The sequence below is a fragment of the Acinonyx jubatus genome, chromosome D3, assembly GCF_027475565.1.
Source record: "Acinonyx jubatus isolate Ajub_Pintada_27869175 chromosome D3, VMU_Ajub_asm_v1.0, whole genome shotgun sequence".
In the NCBI taxonomy this organism is placed as follows: Eukaryota; Metazoa; Chordata; class Mammalia; order Carnivora; family Felidae; genus Acinonyx; species Acinonyx jubatus.
The window spans coordinates 43,517,032-43,534,527 of record NC_069392.1 but is presented as its reverse complement, the minus strand read 5'-3'; the positions used below and the strand labels follow the sequence as shown (position 1 = coordinate 43,534,527).

General features: G+C 40.2%; 2 long non-coding RNA genes across 5 annotated transcripts in view; one reads left to right on the top strand and one right to left on the bottom strand.

Annotated features, from left to right (window-relative positions):
• Positions 1-17,496, top strand: part of LOC113602211 (uncharacterized) — a 38,723-nt gene that overhangs the window by 8,094 nt on the left and 13,133 nt on the right. For 3 of the 4 annotated variants that reach the window (XR_008291782.1, XR_008291781.1, XR_008291783.1), the window contains 2 exons: positions 6,938-7,110; positions 7,505-16,255. This is a non-coding gene — a long non-coding RNA (uncharacterized LOC113602211). Of the gene's footprint in view, positions 1-6,937; positions 7,111-7,414; positions 16,256-17,496 lie in introns of all 4 variants that reach the window. The other variant, XR_003423588.2, reaches the window with a different exon arrangement.
• Positions 3,767-17,308, bottom strand: LOC128312444 (uncharacterized). The gene is made up of 3 exons (XR_008291784.1): positions 16,489-17,308; positions 8,187-8,291; positions 3,767-5,270 (listed from the first exon to the last, which is right to left on the bottom strand). It is a non-coding gene; the product is annotated as an uncharacterized LOC128312444 (long non-coding RNA).

Sequence of the window (17,496 nt, the reverse complement as noted above, 5' to 3'; positions counted from 1 at the left end):
GCCTGGATGGAAGATGCTATCTAAATAACCTATTCTTTGTCTATAAGTGTATAATAAGTAACTTTAAATCATAGGATACTGATGAAAAGCAACTACTGATGATGAATATTCTTATTTCCCATATGGTTACTGTATGGGGACTTCACATTTACTAAATAATTATTTGGACATGATTTAATCTTTTTAAATGTCTTGAACTCTCAGAATTTCTGAGTAAGGTAAACATTTTAGGCAGCAGTGGTTTAAGTAGGTCTTTAAAAAAAAATCACTGTTTCAAATCCATGAACTAAAAAAGGTGTGATTTTTTTCCTTTTAAAATTCATATTCTAAAGAAAGCTAAACTGTCATACTATTTAAAGGGAAAATTGTGCTCACCTGTTAAGGAAGGAAGCAGAATTGTTCCTTACCTTCTTCAGAAGTTCCCCCCCCCCCCAATCTGTCAGGATACATCCATTAGAATATATTACAGTGTTGCTTTTTCTGGACCATAATAATATTCACCTCTACAGAGGTGAATAAAAATAGCAACTTGACTTAATGGATATCAAATAACTTTCTGGATACTCCTAAACCAGATTACTGCTCTGTTTATAATACCACAAATTAAAGGCACGCAATTATCCAACAAAAACAGTGTGAATATTACACCATTTTTAAAGGCTGACTACCACAGAGCTGGTGCCCAGCCGACTCCAGCCAAAAACCACAGTGTGGATCCACAAATAAAGCTGTCAACCTTTGCATTTCAAAGGCATCTTTCTGTAAAGAGCTCGGCCTGCTCTGAGCAGCAGTGAAAAAGCCTTGGTGAATAGGAAAGAGCCTACCCAGTGGCTGAGCTGGTGGGCAGCACAGAATATATCCTCACTTTAGCACTGTGGCCAGACTAAGCACACGTGGAGGTTGAGAGTGTGGAGCTCTGGGTTCAGATCCCAGCTCTGCAGCTTGCTCTCTGGTTGTGTGTCCTCAAGCAAGTTTTTAAATATCTCTACCTCGCATTTTTCTTATCTGTAAAAAGGGGGTGGTAGTAACAGTAGCCATCCCCAAAGAATTGTGAGTTGGCTAAGTAAGTTGATTTTTATAAAGAAGAGTGCCTGGCTCGACATGCAGATTTGAACTGTTTGATAAATAAGTAAAAACACAAATTTCTACTTAAGGCCAGCTCTTAAGGGGAAAGGAGATGAGGAGGAAGAGAGGAGGTATTAAGCGCTCAAAAAATTAGGTAGGAAGGCGATCAAAGGCATAAAGAAAACTAAACATATGGGAATATCCAACGTTTCCTTCTGCAGATTATTTAAGATCATAAACTCACCCTTTCTGTATGTATAGCACCTTCCAATATGCTGTCTTCACAATGACAGATATGCCAACAATTTAATCTATGAATGGAGTCATAGGCTTTTGCCCAGCATAGCATGTTTACATCAGAGGCAAAAGTGAAAGTTGCAGAGGAGATGAACCTCTTCCAGTGTACAAATGTTTGAATGTCTAACAAATGAAAAAGGTTCTTCTTTCTGGCAGAGTCAATAACCTTTCTCACTTGAGAAAGCACCGCATGATGGCTACAACTTGGCCTGGGGTTTCCGCACCTGTTCTGTCCTCATGAGCTCCCCAGGTTGTGCCCACAGTCACAACTGACGTGATTCTAGTGACTGTAAAATCCATCCCCAAACCAGCAAAGAATGCCACAATGTGTCTCAAACACAGTAGCCCTCTTCTTCGTCCACCCACCCCCCTGCACCCCCCAAGATTATGGCTGCCCCCTTTCTGCGTAGGCACTTTGTGGTCATTGTGACATATAGTAAATCACCGGTGGCTTGTCTTTACTGCATCCCTGTATTCCTCTAATCTGTGAGACCTGAGAGGCACAGATCATGCCTCATTCATTTTTATCTCCCCATTGACACATACAGTGTCTAGCACAAGGCACTCACTAAAAGCTTGTTGAATAAACTGTTGAATGTGATAATATTGAAAATTTCAGATACAACGCTCCAAACTCAAAGCATAAAGTCCAGCATTATCAACACCACATCATTTCGCATTAAAAACAATGATATCTCACTCACTCACTCACTCGCTGTTTATTTATTTATTTAGAGAGAGCGAGAGAGAGAGAGAGAGAGAGAGAGCATGAGCAGGGGAAGGACAGAGAGAGAGGAAGAGAGAGAATCCCAAGCAGGCTCTGCCCTGTCAGCACAGAGCCCCACATGGGTCTCGATCCCATGAGCTTTGAGATTGTGACCTGAGCCAAAATCCAGAGTCAGATGCTTAGCCGACGGAGCCACCCAGGCATCCCAAAACAATGATCTCTTTATATGACTTCCTAAAATTCAATTTTTTTTCTACTCCTAAATAGAATCCTCAACCAGAATGTTTGAACAGCTACTTTCGCAGGGGATTTTATATTGGCTATAGCTGATTATCAAGTGATATGTACATGAGTCATTTTCTGATCCAATAATCTTAATACAAACAAATTGTGACTACAGCTTGTGAGTTTGTGGAAATTTTCTACTCCTTAAAGAAGCTATCTTGGGACTATCATTGCAGCTGAGGCTTTGTCTTAGTTTTTATGGACTATTTCACAGTATTCTACTACCTTCCAACTTTAGAGTACTTTCCACATTTTTCTTCCTAATTCAACCACTTAGAATATTATATTGCCTGTGTTCAGAATTCTATATTAGCCAATAATTTATTAAGCCAATTGGAAAGAGCACTTTTTTTATTTTTTATAATTTATTTATTTACATCCAAGTTAGTTAACATATAGTGCAATAATGATTCCAGTGATTCATCCCCTGTTTAACACCCAGTGCTCATCCCAACAAGAGTCTTCCTTAATGCCCCTTGCGCGTTTAGTCCATCCCCCCACCTACAACCCCTCCGGCAATCCTCAGTTTGTTCTCTGTATTTAAGAGTCTCTTGTGTTTTGTCCCCCTCCTTGTTTTTATATTATTTTTGCTTCCCTTCCCTTATGTTCATCTGTTTTGTATCTTGAATTTCACATATGATTGAAGTCATATGATATTTGTCTTTCTCTGACTGACTAATTTCACTTAGCATAATACCCTCTGGTTCCATCCACATAGTTGCAAATGGTAAGATTTCATTCTTTTTGATTGCCAAATAATATTCCATCATATGTATGTGTGTGTGTGTGTGTGCATGTGTGTGTGTGTGTATATACACATATATATATGTGTATATATATATATACATATATATATATACACATATATATATGTGTATATATATATATATATATATATACACACCACATCTTCTTTATCCATTCATCCATTGATGGACATTTGGGCTGGAAAGAGCACTTTAAAAGAATTAATGGCACAGGGCACGTGGGTGGCTCAGTCAGTTAAGCATGTAACTCTTGATCTCGACTCAGGTCAAGATCGCAGGGTCGTGGGATCCAACCCCAAGTGGAGCTCTGCACTGACAGCATAGAGCCTGCTTGGGACTCTCTCTCCCTCTCTCTCTGCCTCTCCCCTGTTCATGCATGCTCTCTCTCTCTCTCTCCCTCAAAATAAATAAATAAACTTAAAGAATTAATGGCTGGGGCATCTGGGTAGTTCAGTCAATTAAGTTTCTGACTTTGGCTCACAGTCTGTGAGTTGGAGCCCCATGTTGGGGAGCCTGGAGCCTGCTTCAGAGTCTGTGTCTCCTTCTCTCTCTGCCCCTCCTCCACTCTCTCTCTCTCTCTCTCTCTCTCTCTCTCTCAAAAATAAACATTAGAAATTAAAAAAAAAAAGAATTAATGGCTAATTGTTCAAATCAGGAAGAATTTGTTAAACATTAATGTGGCATCTCCATTACCATGAATGTGAAGCAGAAATGCAACTTCCTTTTTCAAGTCTGGCCACACGCTCCTCTTTTGTTTCCATTGTGCCAATATTAAAGAACAGATTTCAGGGACATCTGGGTAGCTCAGTCAGTTAATCGTCCAACTTCAGCTCAGGTCATGATCTCATGGTTCATGAATTTAAGCCCCACGTCGGGCTCTATGCTGACAGCTTAGAGCCTGGAGCCTGCTTCAGATTCTGTGTCTCCCTCTCTCTCTCTGCCCCTCCCCTGCTTGTGCTCTGTCTCTCTCTCTCTCTTTCAAAAATAAATAAACATTGAAAAATTAAAAAAAAAATAAAGAACAGATTTCAGTCTCGAGCAATGCCTTTTGCCATCAGTTATAACATAAAAGAACAGATTTATGACTGGCACACACTAAGCTTTTGCTTAGAAATGCGAGCCTGTTTGGATATCTCAGGTTTCCATAAAGCTGACAAATCAAAAAATGAGTTTGCTGTGGGAAATAAGGTATTCTGTGCATAAATATTTAAAGGCAAGATGTGAATAATATCCTAGAATTTCAAAAATGGTTAAAATAATGATGGCAAATCTTCAACTGCTGTGAAAACAAACAAGATACAACTTGCTGACCAGGAAATGCACAATCCTCAAGTGCCATACTATTCAAGAATGCTGCCCTATTACAGGGTTTCACTTTTACTCACCTAAAATGAACTGGTAACAAAGAATCATAGAATGATAAAGCTAGAAGATACCTTAAACTTCCTCTGATGTGACATCCTGGTGAGAAACCTGAGATCCAGAGGGTCCCCAAAAGTTCATTTGTAAGTTGCTTATTTGGAAGTTGGAGCAGATATTCCCATAGAAATAACATGATAAGTAATGGTTAGAACCCAAATCTGTCCTTCACCCTCTTTTTATACAGTACTGTGTATACCTGAACAGTATTACCTTCTAGTGTTGTTCACTGCATGTGTTTTGAATCTACATTGTAGGTTAATATTAGCAGTATGGTTCAGTTAGTAGAGTGTGCAACTCTTGACCTCAGGGTTGTAAGTTCAAGATCCACATTGGATGTAGAGATTACTTAAAAATAAAATCTTAAAAAAAAAAAAAAGAAGAAGAAGAAGAAAAAGAAGGAAGACACAGCCCCTAGACATGAACCTTAATATGCTTAGGTAAATGATACCTCCACCACTCTGTGAAGAGCTAGAATGTTTTTGGTTCTAAGACACAGACATCTTCTCTAAATGCATTGAACAGTGAGGATACTCATGCGTTCGTGTAACTGGAAGTTCAGAGTGGGGCAAGCTTCAGAGTCATTTTAACCCAGGAGCTCCTGCTCCATTTTTCCGCCACTTCCTTGTATGTGCTTGCCCCCTTTGTTGACTTCATCTTTAGGTCATTCTTGTCCGATGGTGAAAGGACTGCAATGGTTCCTGTACTTCCTGGAACAAGGAGAGAGAGAGAGAGAGAGAGAGAGAGCGAGCACCCCAGCCATAGGATCTCAAGCAGGAATCCTGAGATTCACCTTGATGGGACCTGTAGGTCAGATACCCTCACCTAAACCACTGCCCTTAGCTTGGAAGTGGAATGGGCTGATTGGAGTAAGCCAAGATCATCTTGTCTCAAAGTGCGTGGGTGATGGTGTCAACTAAAATGAAAATGTGGGTCCGTTGAGATAGGGATAGAGGAGAAATGGGCAGAATACCAACAACATCCACTAAACCATCTTTCCCTTTGCCCCCAGCCCCAGCCACCCAAGGAAGGTATTATGGAGCTAAGAAAGCTAGATGAACAAAGGCAGGCATACACGTGTGGGGATCAGAGGATGGAAATGGATGTTTTTACTTCTGCTCACTTCACCCTAAAGTACAATCGACTTCCATCCTTTAGGATCCCCGAACCACATATCCCCACTCTCTTTTCCAAATCCTGGCTACTTAAACCTTCACTCCAGCTTAGAACCTTTGGATCAACCACCGCCACTAGAAAGGAAAATGTCAATAGAAAAACATATCTTTTCTTGCATCATTTAAAAGTGGTCACGCGTCTTTCACCTTCCATTCCCATTCCACTTCCTTGTTGAAGGGAAACATAAGGGCCCCAGAAATATGACTTATTCTTTGTCTCCTGAAAAAATAGCTTTGGCATCCATTGGCTTCCCAGCATGCTTTGGGACAAAACTATATTGGCTTTTAGTTCACTTTTGATGGTCTGTCTTTAGTCAATCATGCACTAAGATTACAAGGTTAACCATGAGAGACTGTCTAAAGAAATGTACAAAGAAAGGGGGGTCAACACTGCTTTCCCAACTACCCTCACATTAATAAAAGCACATTACCCCAACTCTCTACAGAGTATCCTCTTTTTGACTAATGGCGGTTACAGTGTTTATTCATGAGCCATTGAGCTGTAAAATGTAATAAATAGGCTTGTGATGGAAAAAGAAGCTGGAATGGGATTCATGGCAATCAGTGAAAACACAAAATAAAATAAAGGGTCAATCACTCAGGCTTCTCAGTAAAATTGTCCCACATAAAGATTGATTTCAGTCTCACTCCCACTGTATTCTAAAAATCCCACTTTCTAAAATGGTGGTTTCCCACCACACAACTGGCTCAGAGCCCAGAGCTCAATCTCTAGAGCTTTCCACAGAGTTCCAAGTATTGCAGCCTTTGCTTGACTGGACACTTGGAAATAGAATTGTCCTACCAAGGGTTAAATTTTAAATAGTTAAGCTCTTCTTTTCAATAATAATACTTTACATGTTTGTAATGGCTTACAGTCGTTTTGAATGCTGACTTAATAAAGAGATGTGTATGTCCGATATTTAGGAACTGAAGGATACCTTTAGGAACTGAGCAAAGTTTCCAGTCTGACACCTGATCTACCAGTCTTGGAGGTGGAATCAGCAGATGCAGAAAAAAACAAGGGCCAGAATAGAATTTTTGTTTATGATAGTGGCAAATTGTTTTTGGAAATTTTTGTTATATATTATTTTTGAAAATGAAGTTTTTGTTTCAGAGTGAAGCAAATCTGTTCCTCAGAAACAAATGCTAATATTTTTTCATTTTTATTTATTTTTTAAATGTTTATTTATTTATTTAGAGAGAGAGAGAGAGAGCATGTGTGTGCGTGCAGGTGTGCAAGCAAGAAAGGGACAGAGAGAGAGAGAGAGAGAGAGAGAGAGAATCCCAAGGAGGCTCCATCCGCACTGTCCACGAAGAACCCGACTCGGGGCTTAAACCTGCAAATCGTGAGATTATGACCTGAGCTGAAATCAAGGTAGGACACTTAACAGACTGAGCCACCCAGGCACCCCTAATTGTTTTTATTTTAAATTTTTATTAATTTATTGAATGTTAATTGTTTTTTAAAGTACTCTCTCCTTTTGACTAGTTTCCAGCCCAGATATTTTTTTCCTTTTCACTAGCATGATTGTATCTTTTGTAAAATAATGTGGGGGCATGAATAAAGTGACCACAACCAACATAATAATATTAGTTGTTTTGTGTTATTAATCACTCTGGTTGGGGTACTATTGCTCTTTGCTGTATCCCAAAACCTGTTTTTTTTTTTTTTTTTTAAGGGCTAATGCCCTCTCTTCACTTTACACTGAGGTTTCCAGGCGTGTTTTCCAAATTATCCACTCCCCTGTGATTTACCCTACCCTTCACAGGGGCCCAGAATTAAGTCTGCAGGAAAAGGCTAGCTCATTCTCATGACACGGAAGGCCGTTCAAAAGGAAAGGAGTAGTTTCGAAACCCTTGTTTCTCAACTGTCAGCATTGAAAATCTATGGAGCAAGTGGACTTCAACGGATATAATCTTTTCGGAATGTAACTTGATAATCAGCTTTACTAGTTGGAGAACTTATTGTGTAACATCACAATGGTGGCAAGTTGTACAGAATTTATATGACCCACAGCAAGGAAATTATTAAATATAGCATATCCACACAATGGATCATTCTATTGCCATTAAAAAACATGTTTTTGAAGAATATTTAATAAATGGAAAAATGCTCATCTTTATGGTGTAATCATCTTTATGGCTGGCAAGATAAGGAAGGGCCTTTATTTCCTCTGTGTGTGTGTGTGTGTGTGTGTGTGTGTGTGTGAGTTTTTCTATTTTACAAGTTTCTATAATGAGCATGTATTATTTTTTTGAAATAAGAAAAAAAAATCCCAGGAATTCAGGAAGGCCCAGGTTGGGCCCTCACCCTGGATGTGAATGAAGTCTGGCTGTCAGTGGGTCAGTAGATCAGTCAGCAAATATTTATCCAGTGCTTACTTTGTGCCAGGGACAAGGACAAACACCGGGGACACAAATGACTTAAAAATAAAACAAAACAACACTTACCAGGAGGGGTACCTGCTCTGAGGCACTGAGTTCACAGTGAGTCTTGATTGTGTGAGCAAATGCAGATGCTTGCTGTCCCATCGGTAAATGCTAATTACTGGTGCCCTAAAGAAAAGAAACTAGTTTAACAGACATATTAGTAACTTTTTAAAATCCAAGATACCGATCATCAGAAAGTCCACCTAATCTAAAATTTCTTTCTCCTACATGCTATTTTTAGGAAAGAAGATAAATAACAAGGAAATAAGATAACGTAGATATAAATTTTTTAATTAGCTTATTTCCTACCTCATGTTTTAATTGCACCATGCAATGAGAGTTGCTGTTCATACTAACATACGATACTGTCCGATTTTAAAGAATACTCTCCCTTCGGGGCACCTGGCTGGCTCTTGATCTCAGGGTTGTACGTTCGAGTCCCACGTTGAATATAGAGATTACTTAAAAAATAAAAAAAAAATTAAAAAAAAAAAAAGAATACCTTCCCTTCATCTTTGTGCTTGGATTCTTTGAAGAATGGTGTTTAAAGGGTAATGTTCAGTTAACCAGAACCTCTTAACCATTCTGATTAAATGGAAGATGCCATATTTAGAATTTAATGAGGAATCATGAGGAATTCAGCTTGAGATGAAAACAGTCAATGAAATTTACATCTGTAAGAAGCTTATGTTTAAATATTATTATTATTATTATTTGCAAGTAATAGAGTAGATTATAATGGTGAACAGTACAAAAAAAGCCAAGAGTGATAGTCTGATTGATAATAATTTTGTTCAAAACTACATCTTCTCTTGAAGACATATCATGTTATCCATATACAAATAGAAGTAATATACTTTTTAGACCATCCCTGATAGGAAGTAAAAAACCTCTAGGAACTGGAAACTAGTTCCAATTGTGCCACTATCTGATCCAGGCAATGTATCTACCTCCTTGGGGTTCATTTTTCTCATCTGTAGAATTGAAGTGGCAATTGCTACTTCTTTATTATTTTACAGTAATGATTTAAGAGTAACTAATATATGAAAGGGCACCTGGGTGGCTCAGTTGGTTAAGCGTCCTACTTTTGCTTTTGGCTCAGGTCATGATCTCATGGCTCTTGGGATCGAGCCCCTCGTCAGGCTCTGTGCTGACAGCATGGAGCCTGCTTGGGATTCTCTCTCTCTCTCTCTCTCTCTCTCTCTCTCTCTCATTCTCTCTCTCTCTCTCAAAATACATAAATAAAGGGTAATGTATGAAAAAGTGGGTGTGGTTCCTTGGCAGAATGAGCTATAACTAGCCGAGGAAGATTCAGAAAATCAGGAGCCAGTGCAGATACATGAGGGTGCTCTGTCATCTCCAAGCCTTTGGCAGCCCCCTTGTGTCTTGATAACAGGAACAACACAGGCTGAGCACTAGATAAATATTCTCTTCTTTTGCTCTAATGGAAGGATGACCTAGGGCTATATGGCTTACAGAAATCTATGAAACCTGTCCAAGGAAATTACAACTAATAACAATAGAATGAATAACAAAAATAGTAAAATCATCACTTGGAAACAGTAATAATTGGTTCAGAGAAGTATCATCAACAAAAGCTAAAATTTGTCAGTGAAAGTATAATGAGAAACAAGTCCCCACAATACTAAGAGAAAAATAGTAACTTTACAGTAACAGAATCTGACTGACACCACCTTCACCAGGTGATTAAAGTTAACATTACTTGTAATGGGACAGATGTACATCATGTGCTTCCCACAGAGATGTTCTGAGAAGGACCCAACATCGATATGGTGCTATGAAAAGTCCATGAGGAGATGAGATACAGGACAACTCAGCTGAGGGTCATTCTATAAAATGATTGGCCAGTACTTTTCAAAAGTATCAAGGTGTGAAAGGCAAAGAAATATTGAGGAAGTTTTCTAGATTAATAAAGACTAAGGAGACACAAGGGTTAATGCAGCCTGTGATCCCTCATTGGATGTGGAACCAGAAAAGGGACACAGTGGAACAATTGGTGCGATCTGAATCAGGTCTATAGATTTGATAAGAGTATTGTATCCATGGTACTTTTCCAGTTCTGATCATTGTACTGTAGTTAGGTAAAATGTTATCTTTGAGGGAATCTGGATGAAAGGTATATAGAAATTCTTGGTACTAACTTTCTATTTTTTAATTTTGGGGGATACATTTAGAAAAAACACTGTCCAGGATAGGCAACTGGATAGAAATTTCTTAAAATTATTTTTGTGAAGTGATACTCAGGAAATAAACAGAAATCTGACTTACTTAATGTAACATGTCAGGGTATCTCAAAAGACCCCTTCTTAAAAGGAATTAAAGATGGAGAAGATCATTTGAGAAGTGGTTTTCATTTCCCTTTGCCAAACAAAGAATCATAGAATCTCACTGCTGGAAGGAACCGCAAAGGGAATATTGATAAAGAAGAAACCAGCCACAACCTTAACATCCAACAACAGGGAATCATTTATTATGCTTCATGCACTCCATGGACTGAAGCAACAATCTAAAGTTATCTTTGTGAGAAATCATGTAGCAAAATAGAAACATGCTTATACCATAATTGTATTCCTTTAAAAATCAGGATGTGGGGTACCTAGGTAGCTCAGTCAGTTAAGCATCCAACTCTTGATTTCAGCTCAGGTCATGATATCAGGGAAAAATAAAAATAAAAATCAGGATGCAAAATATATGTACACTCTCTATAGCCAACTACCTAAAATATGCATACATGAAGAAAAACAAAGGAAATGCATGGTGAATTCAGTTAAGATGGTAGAATTGTGGGGGTGCCTAGCTGGCTTAGTCAGTAGAGCATGGGACTCTCGATCTTGGGTCATGAGTTCGAGTTCCACATTGGATGTAGAGATTACTTTTTTTTTTTAAAGTGGAATTGTGGGGAGATGTTTTTCCTTTTTCTATTTTACAAATTTCCTATGAAATTTTAAATTGCAAATGTTTTTATAGAGAAAAAGTGAAAGTTCTCTTCGTTTTGAGCGAAAATTTATCCTTCTATATAATAAATCCTAAATCTGCTTTCACACAACTGCCTTGCATACACCCGCTCCTCAGCCATAGATACTAGAGACCTCACACACAATGATGTGGCCCAGCCCCTGGGCCACTGTGCCCGACTGCAACCAGCCTTCCTGGGCTCTTACCACTTTGTATTTGATGTAAGATCTTTCACGTTTGGGAAATAAGTTTTGGGAAAGCCCATGTGAGCAGCCTTAACTTCATAGCATTTGCCCAAAACTCATTAGACATTGTCTCTATTCACCTTTTTCATTTTCATTCCTCCCCTGGGGCTGAAGCTTCACTCCTTTGCTGGTTGTCACCCTTACATACTGTCTGGTTCTCACCAGTCCCACCCCCACTCCCAGCTCTTGGGGGCTGAACTCTATTTCCAGGGGATGAGTTTGCCCAGGCTGCTGTAACAAAGCACAACAGACCAAGTGGCTTAAATAACAGAAATGTATTATCTCATAGTTGTGGAGGCCAGAAGTCCAAAATTAAGATGTCAGCAAGATTGGTTCCTCCTGAGGGCTGACAGGGAAGTCTCTGTTCCAGGCCTTTCCCCTTGGATCTTTTTTGCATGTCTCTTCGCATTGTCTCTTCTTTATGTGTCTCTATGTCCAAGCTTCCCTCTTCTTAAAAGGACTAGTCACTGGATTAGGGCCCACCCTTATCTTAACTTGATTATATCTGCAAAGACATTATTTCCAAATAAGGTCACATTCTGAGGTACTGGGGTTAGGACTTCCACACTGGAATTTGTGGCAGGGGAGACACGATTCAACCTATAACACTCACATCCCGAGCTACTGATAGAGTATGGCTTCACATGCGATTAGATCACCTGAAAGCATCAACATGCCTCTGGCCTGACACTTTCTAGAGACTTCCACTGTTGAATTTTTTATCAGATCCCTTTGAACAGACTCATGATCCTTTGGCTACAGGGGGTTATTAACCTGGCTAGAGGGCTATCCCCATGGGTGAGTCGAGTGTATCTGCCCATCATAAAGAATCTATTTGCCTTATCATACAAGTTTCATTATTACATTTGTCAATGGAAAAAAAAGGAAGTACTGTTTGATTCTCTATAGTCCTATTGTGCATATTTAAATAGTTATGGATAGTACTATTGTACATTTTTAAATAATTTTAAAAACATTTGAATTTTTTTGTCACCCATTTATACAACAATTATTTTTTCTTGATAGAGATTATTGAGCATTTTAAGAGGTCATTTAAAAAAAGTTTTTGTCAGGAACCACATGTGGCTGTTTCAAGCATAAAAATGGATATGAAAATCTTATGTTCATGAGATCAGGGTCAGATTTTTCATTAAAAATTGTGGAAGAATTTTGTTGAGATATTTTATGCAAATGTGCAATTTAGGGGTGCCTGCATGGCTCGGTTAACCATCCAACTCTTGATTTTGGCTCAGGTCGTGATCTCACAGTTCATGGGATTGAGTCCCACATTGGACTCTGCACTAATAGCATGAAGCCTGCTTGGGATTCTTTGTCTCTCCTGCTCTCTCTGCCCCTCCCCTGCCCTCTCTCTGTCTCTCTCTCAAAATAAATAAACATTAACAAAAATAAATCAAACATGTATAAAATTAAAAAAAAAAAAAGACAAATGATGGGGCACCTGGATGGCTCAGTTGGTGAAGTGACTTTGGCTCAGGTCATGTTCTCACAGTTTGTGGGTTCGAACCCCGTGTCCGGCTCCGTGCTGACAGCTCGGGGCCTGGGGCCTGCTTCAGATTCTGTGTCTCCCTCTCTCTCTGCCCCTCCCCCACTGGCGCTCTGTCTCTCTCACAAAAATAAACATTAAAAAAAAAAAAAGACAAATGTGAAATTTAATTTTTCCTCATTACCTTCTGGCCAAATGGTATATAGTAATGTTCTGATTCTCTCCTCCTAAATATTCATCTTTATGCTCTTCACTGGGCTTCTACTTAGTTCCCCTATAACACACGTGAATTGCCTTCCCCACTTCATAGACATGCTTCCTTTGAAGAGGGCACAGGTTTGATTTCCTCACTATGTGTAAGTCTTAAGTCTCATCCACAAGGTTTCAATGAGAACTTTATGTTTACACCTGATGTTATAACAGTTACTTTGCTTATTACCTATGCCTTGTGTGTTTGTACACAGACATCTAAGGCACCAACTATTGTTTCTGGCCTCCTTCTCAACTGTTTTCTCACGTGAATCACAAAACACCTCCCGCTCCCTTATTCTTTCCGTACTAGGCATAGCCTATTACTCTTCAAAGTAACGGGATTCACAGGTTCACCTGGGTGCTTTCCTCCCTTCCCTTATTTATTCTCTTTTCAAGCTCCATCGGTAAATTATTATTTATCCAGTAAACACCTGGGCCCATTATTATTTCCCAATTTTGTGAGATGCCCTCCATCCCAAATCAGAAGTCCATAATTTTTATAACATAACTATCTAGAATTAAGATAAATCCAAATATAGTATAAATCCAAATATAGTAAAACAAAACCATCTTCATGCCCTGCCACTCATGTCTCAGACCTTCTTGCTTTCAAACTCATAAATGGCAGTAAGATACAAAGGAAATGATGGACTGGGCTCCCAAGTCACTCATTTCCACAGGGGGCAGAGTGCTCACTTTTCAAAATCCTGGGTATTATCTTCAAAAGCAGCCAATCTCCCTCACTCACTTCAGCCAATCCCAATATCCTGTCTGGATCTGCCCCATTTCTATGCCTACTGCATTGCCTTAATTGAAGCTCTCATTATATTCTGTTTGAAACATCGCAGTGATCTCTTTTACAGGTTAGTCTCCACGCTGCCATCAGAATTATTGCCGGATGCCTCTCAAAAACTGTCCGTGGCTCTCATTACTACACAGTGAAATTTACTGCCTTTGACAATATGGCCCCAGGCCTCATCCTACTTTTTGTGCCAATAATCTTGTACAAAAAGAGAAACTTGCAGTTCTCTGAATGTATCATATACGTCCATGCTTTGGGGCCTTTTCCCATTCTCTAATTACCTAGCTATTACGCCATCTTTCAAAGCTGATTCAGAGACCCTTCTCTGGTCTGCCTGCTTCTCTGTACTTAGCCAAGGTTAATCATCCTTCCTCTAGCTCCTCTTTGAGCTCTCCCACTATATCTCTGTTGCCTGGCAGACAAAGATTGCATCAATATTTTTTTTCCATCTCCACCAGCACTTGACCCAGAGCCTGGCATATAAGAACTTGATTATTAAATTTCCAAGAATCTGTGAGCTAATTACTCTTACGTTGGTTGCTTGAAATTAGCCATTATGGAAGTATTTATACCATGGAAAACACTACAATAAGAACTTTTTTGAGAGAGAGAAAGGGAGAGAGAGAGAGAGAGAGCTGCTTCTTAAACATTTACTAGCACACCACTGATTATACAAATGATACATGGGTGCAATAAAAATCAACAGTCCCATTTAATAGCCGCCATACGCGACCCCAATCTCTTTCCCAGAATTCATCACTCTGGTGTGTATCTTCCAGACCCCTTTCACATGTTTTATGTATTATAACAGGTGCTAAGTTTAAGCCTGTGAGTTCATTGCCCCTTGTCCATGAAGCTTTCTCTGGCTGTTTCTGACATCACCTTTGCAACTCCTCTGACTTCCTTCAGCACCTACTGCATCTTTTCCAACTTCTTTGTGCCTTATGTTAGTAAGACTTTAAGTTGTTTGGAGAGAGTGATCATGCCTGAATTATCTCTGGAAAAGACCCTCATTCAGATGAGTAAGTTCAGGGGATCGAATGTACCTCATGGAGACTGTAGTTAACAGTACTGTGTTCTATACTTGAAAGTTGCTAAGAGAGTATCTTAAATGTTGTCACCACACACACACACACACACACAAACGGTAGTTATTTGAGGTGATGGCCTTAGCTAACCTTATTGTGGTAATCACTTTGCAATATATACATATATCAAATCATCATGTTGTACACCTTAAATTTATATAATGTTATATGTCAGGTACGTCTCAATAAAGCTAGAAAAAAATGAAAATCAAATGAAAAGAACAGATCCTAAAAATGTCAGTTGTGTAGTTCTTTGATTCAAAACCTACTAGTGCAGTCTGAATATACCATTAGATTTGAAGGTATGCAAACAATAATAAAAATGATTGGAGTTTTTTCCTTGTTTCTTATATAAAAGGCAACTCTGATTTTCTCAGGGTATTGCAGTGTTTGGGGTGAGGGTTAAAAGACAAGGGAACAATCCTGTGTTTCTCTCTGTTAGCATGTCTTTAGGTAGTTAAGACTTTATCCTTCCTTGCTCCCCTCTGCCAGCCTGGAACCATCTAGTATAGGAGAGAACTTCCATGCTCTCAGAAAACAGAGATTCTATGCCTTGCAGTCTTTCTCTGTGGGTATGGAGCTACCATGTGACGGTAAATCTGCAGCTGTGCCCAGCAAGACCCTGTGTACAGCCTGAGGGCCAAAGTGAGACGCCCAGCTTGGGTAGCAGACCCAAATTTCAGAAGAGGTCATATCTAACGAGTCCAGTGCAGCTGAATTTCTTTATGACCTCCAAGAAGCAGAAAGAGGAGGGAGTCTTCCAGCAACCCCTGCCCCACTATCTACCACAGTCCCCCATAAAGTGAGATGACCACACCATCCTATCTGAAAGACACTAAGAAAAAGGCTGTAGTATAGAGTAAGGCCAAGCGAGGCCAGGCCTTTCCACAATAACATGATGCAATTTGGATATCCATGGCGAGGTGATAGAGGTCACAGCTCACAGTTCTGATGAGTTGTTTTCTTAAGTGTTGAATGAAAAAGTTCAAGCAAATGTGAGTATACATGGGAGGACTTAGTCCTCTTAATTGCTATATGACAGAGGCAATTAAATCTTCCCCAGAGATGAGAAATTGCAGATATGGCTACCCTGTACCTGCAATCGCTTCAGAGCCATATGGAAAAACTAGGAGGTGGTGTTCTCCGTTAAAGGAGAAATGAGTCCTGCGTCTTTTTAAAAGTCTTCCTGACATTCCGAATGTCTTTTCTTCACTTCTTTTCAAGTAAGTAAAGAGGGTTCATTCCCTTTCATTCAAAACCTCGCTGTAACGATTTAGGGTAATTATACTATAAGGCTCACTTCTGGCAGATTCCAGGAAATGGGAAGCAAGTAATTGCTAGAGGGCAGAGGCCCCAAGAACTCACCAAGGCCAGGGGCCCCCAACATCTACATTACCAATACCCGGGCTGACACAGCAGCAAAGCCAGTCTGGCAAATTCAGTGCCCTTGACTCACCAATAGACTCTTCAGGTGGGATCCCTGACAGCCAGCAGCCCTGCAGCCACTTTATTTTTCTTTCCCGAATGGGCATAGGCAATCGCCTCACTGATTTCAAAAAGCAATTTTAGCGTACAGCTCTGGTGTGGTCAGCTTCAATATCTCCCAGAGCCAGCTGTACATTGTAGATGTGTCTGGTGCGGGCACCTGGGCTTCCCTCTGCTCGGAATCTGCGGAAGAGGTGGGAGATATCACGGTGTTCGTTGCACTATCCTTTCAACTTTTATGTAGCCTTGAACGTTTCCAGGAAAAAAGGTTGAAGGAAAAAAATGAACTGAAAAAGGTCACTAATTTCTGACTCACGGTACTTAGGATATTAAGTCTGATGAATTTGGTCCTTCCCAAAGCACAGCAGCAGCGCTACCAGGATCTAAAAGCCCTTTGAATGTAAAGGTGGTTCTGTCTGCCTGACTGAGCACCAGACGGGGCGGGAAGGATGGGCTGGAGCCACCAGGTGGGGACAGGACTACCGGAGTAAAATATCCCAACTTCCGTCAGGGGAGGGGGTCCCCCTGGAGCCTCGGGTCTGCCCAAGGAAAGCTTGAATAAGGACATTGTAAGTGGAGCAAAAATCTGAGCTGCAGAGCTGCACCCGCCCCGCCCCTAGGAGCAATGGTCCGCTACAATTGCTCACAGGTGCAGCCCCGCCCCTGGGAAGTGGCCTCCAAGGACATCAGCACCTCACCTGGTTCCACAGGGCACCACAGATCTCCACCACAGGGATCACTTTCTCAGGTTCAGACCCCTCTGCTACCAGACTGCACCTACTGATCTGAGTGAGTCCAGACCTTCACCCCGCTGCAGCCACATCTTTGACCTGGCCATCCGGCCACCATACCCCCCCACTTTGGAGACTGGGAGCAGTTGAATCGTTCACCACTCGAGAAAGTGAAAATTTACAGCCTATCTTGGCTCCCATTTCAGAAATCTTCAGGACTCAAATCCTTCTTCTCTTTCATTTAATGT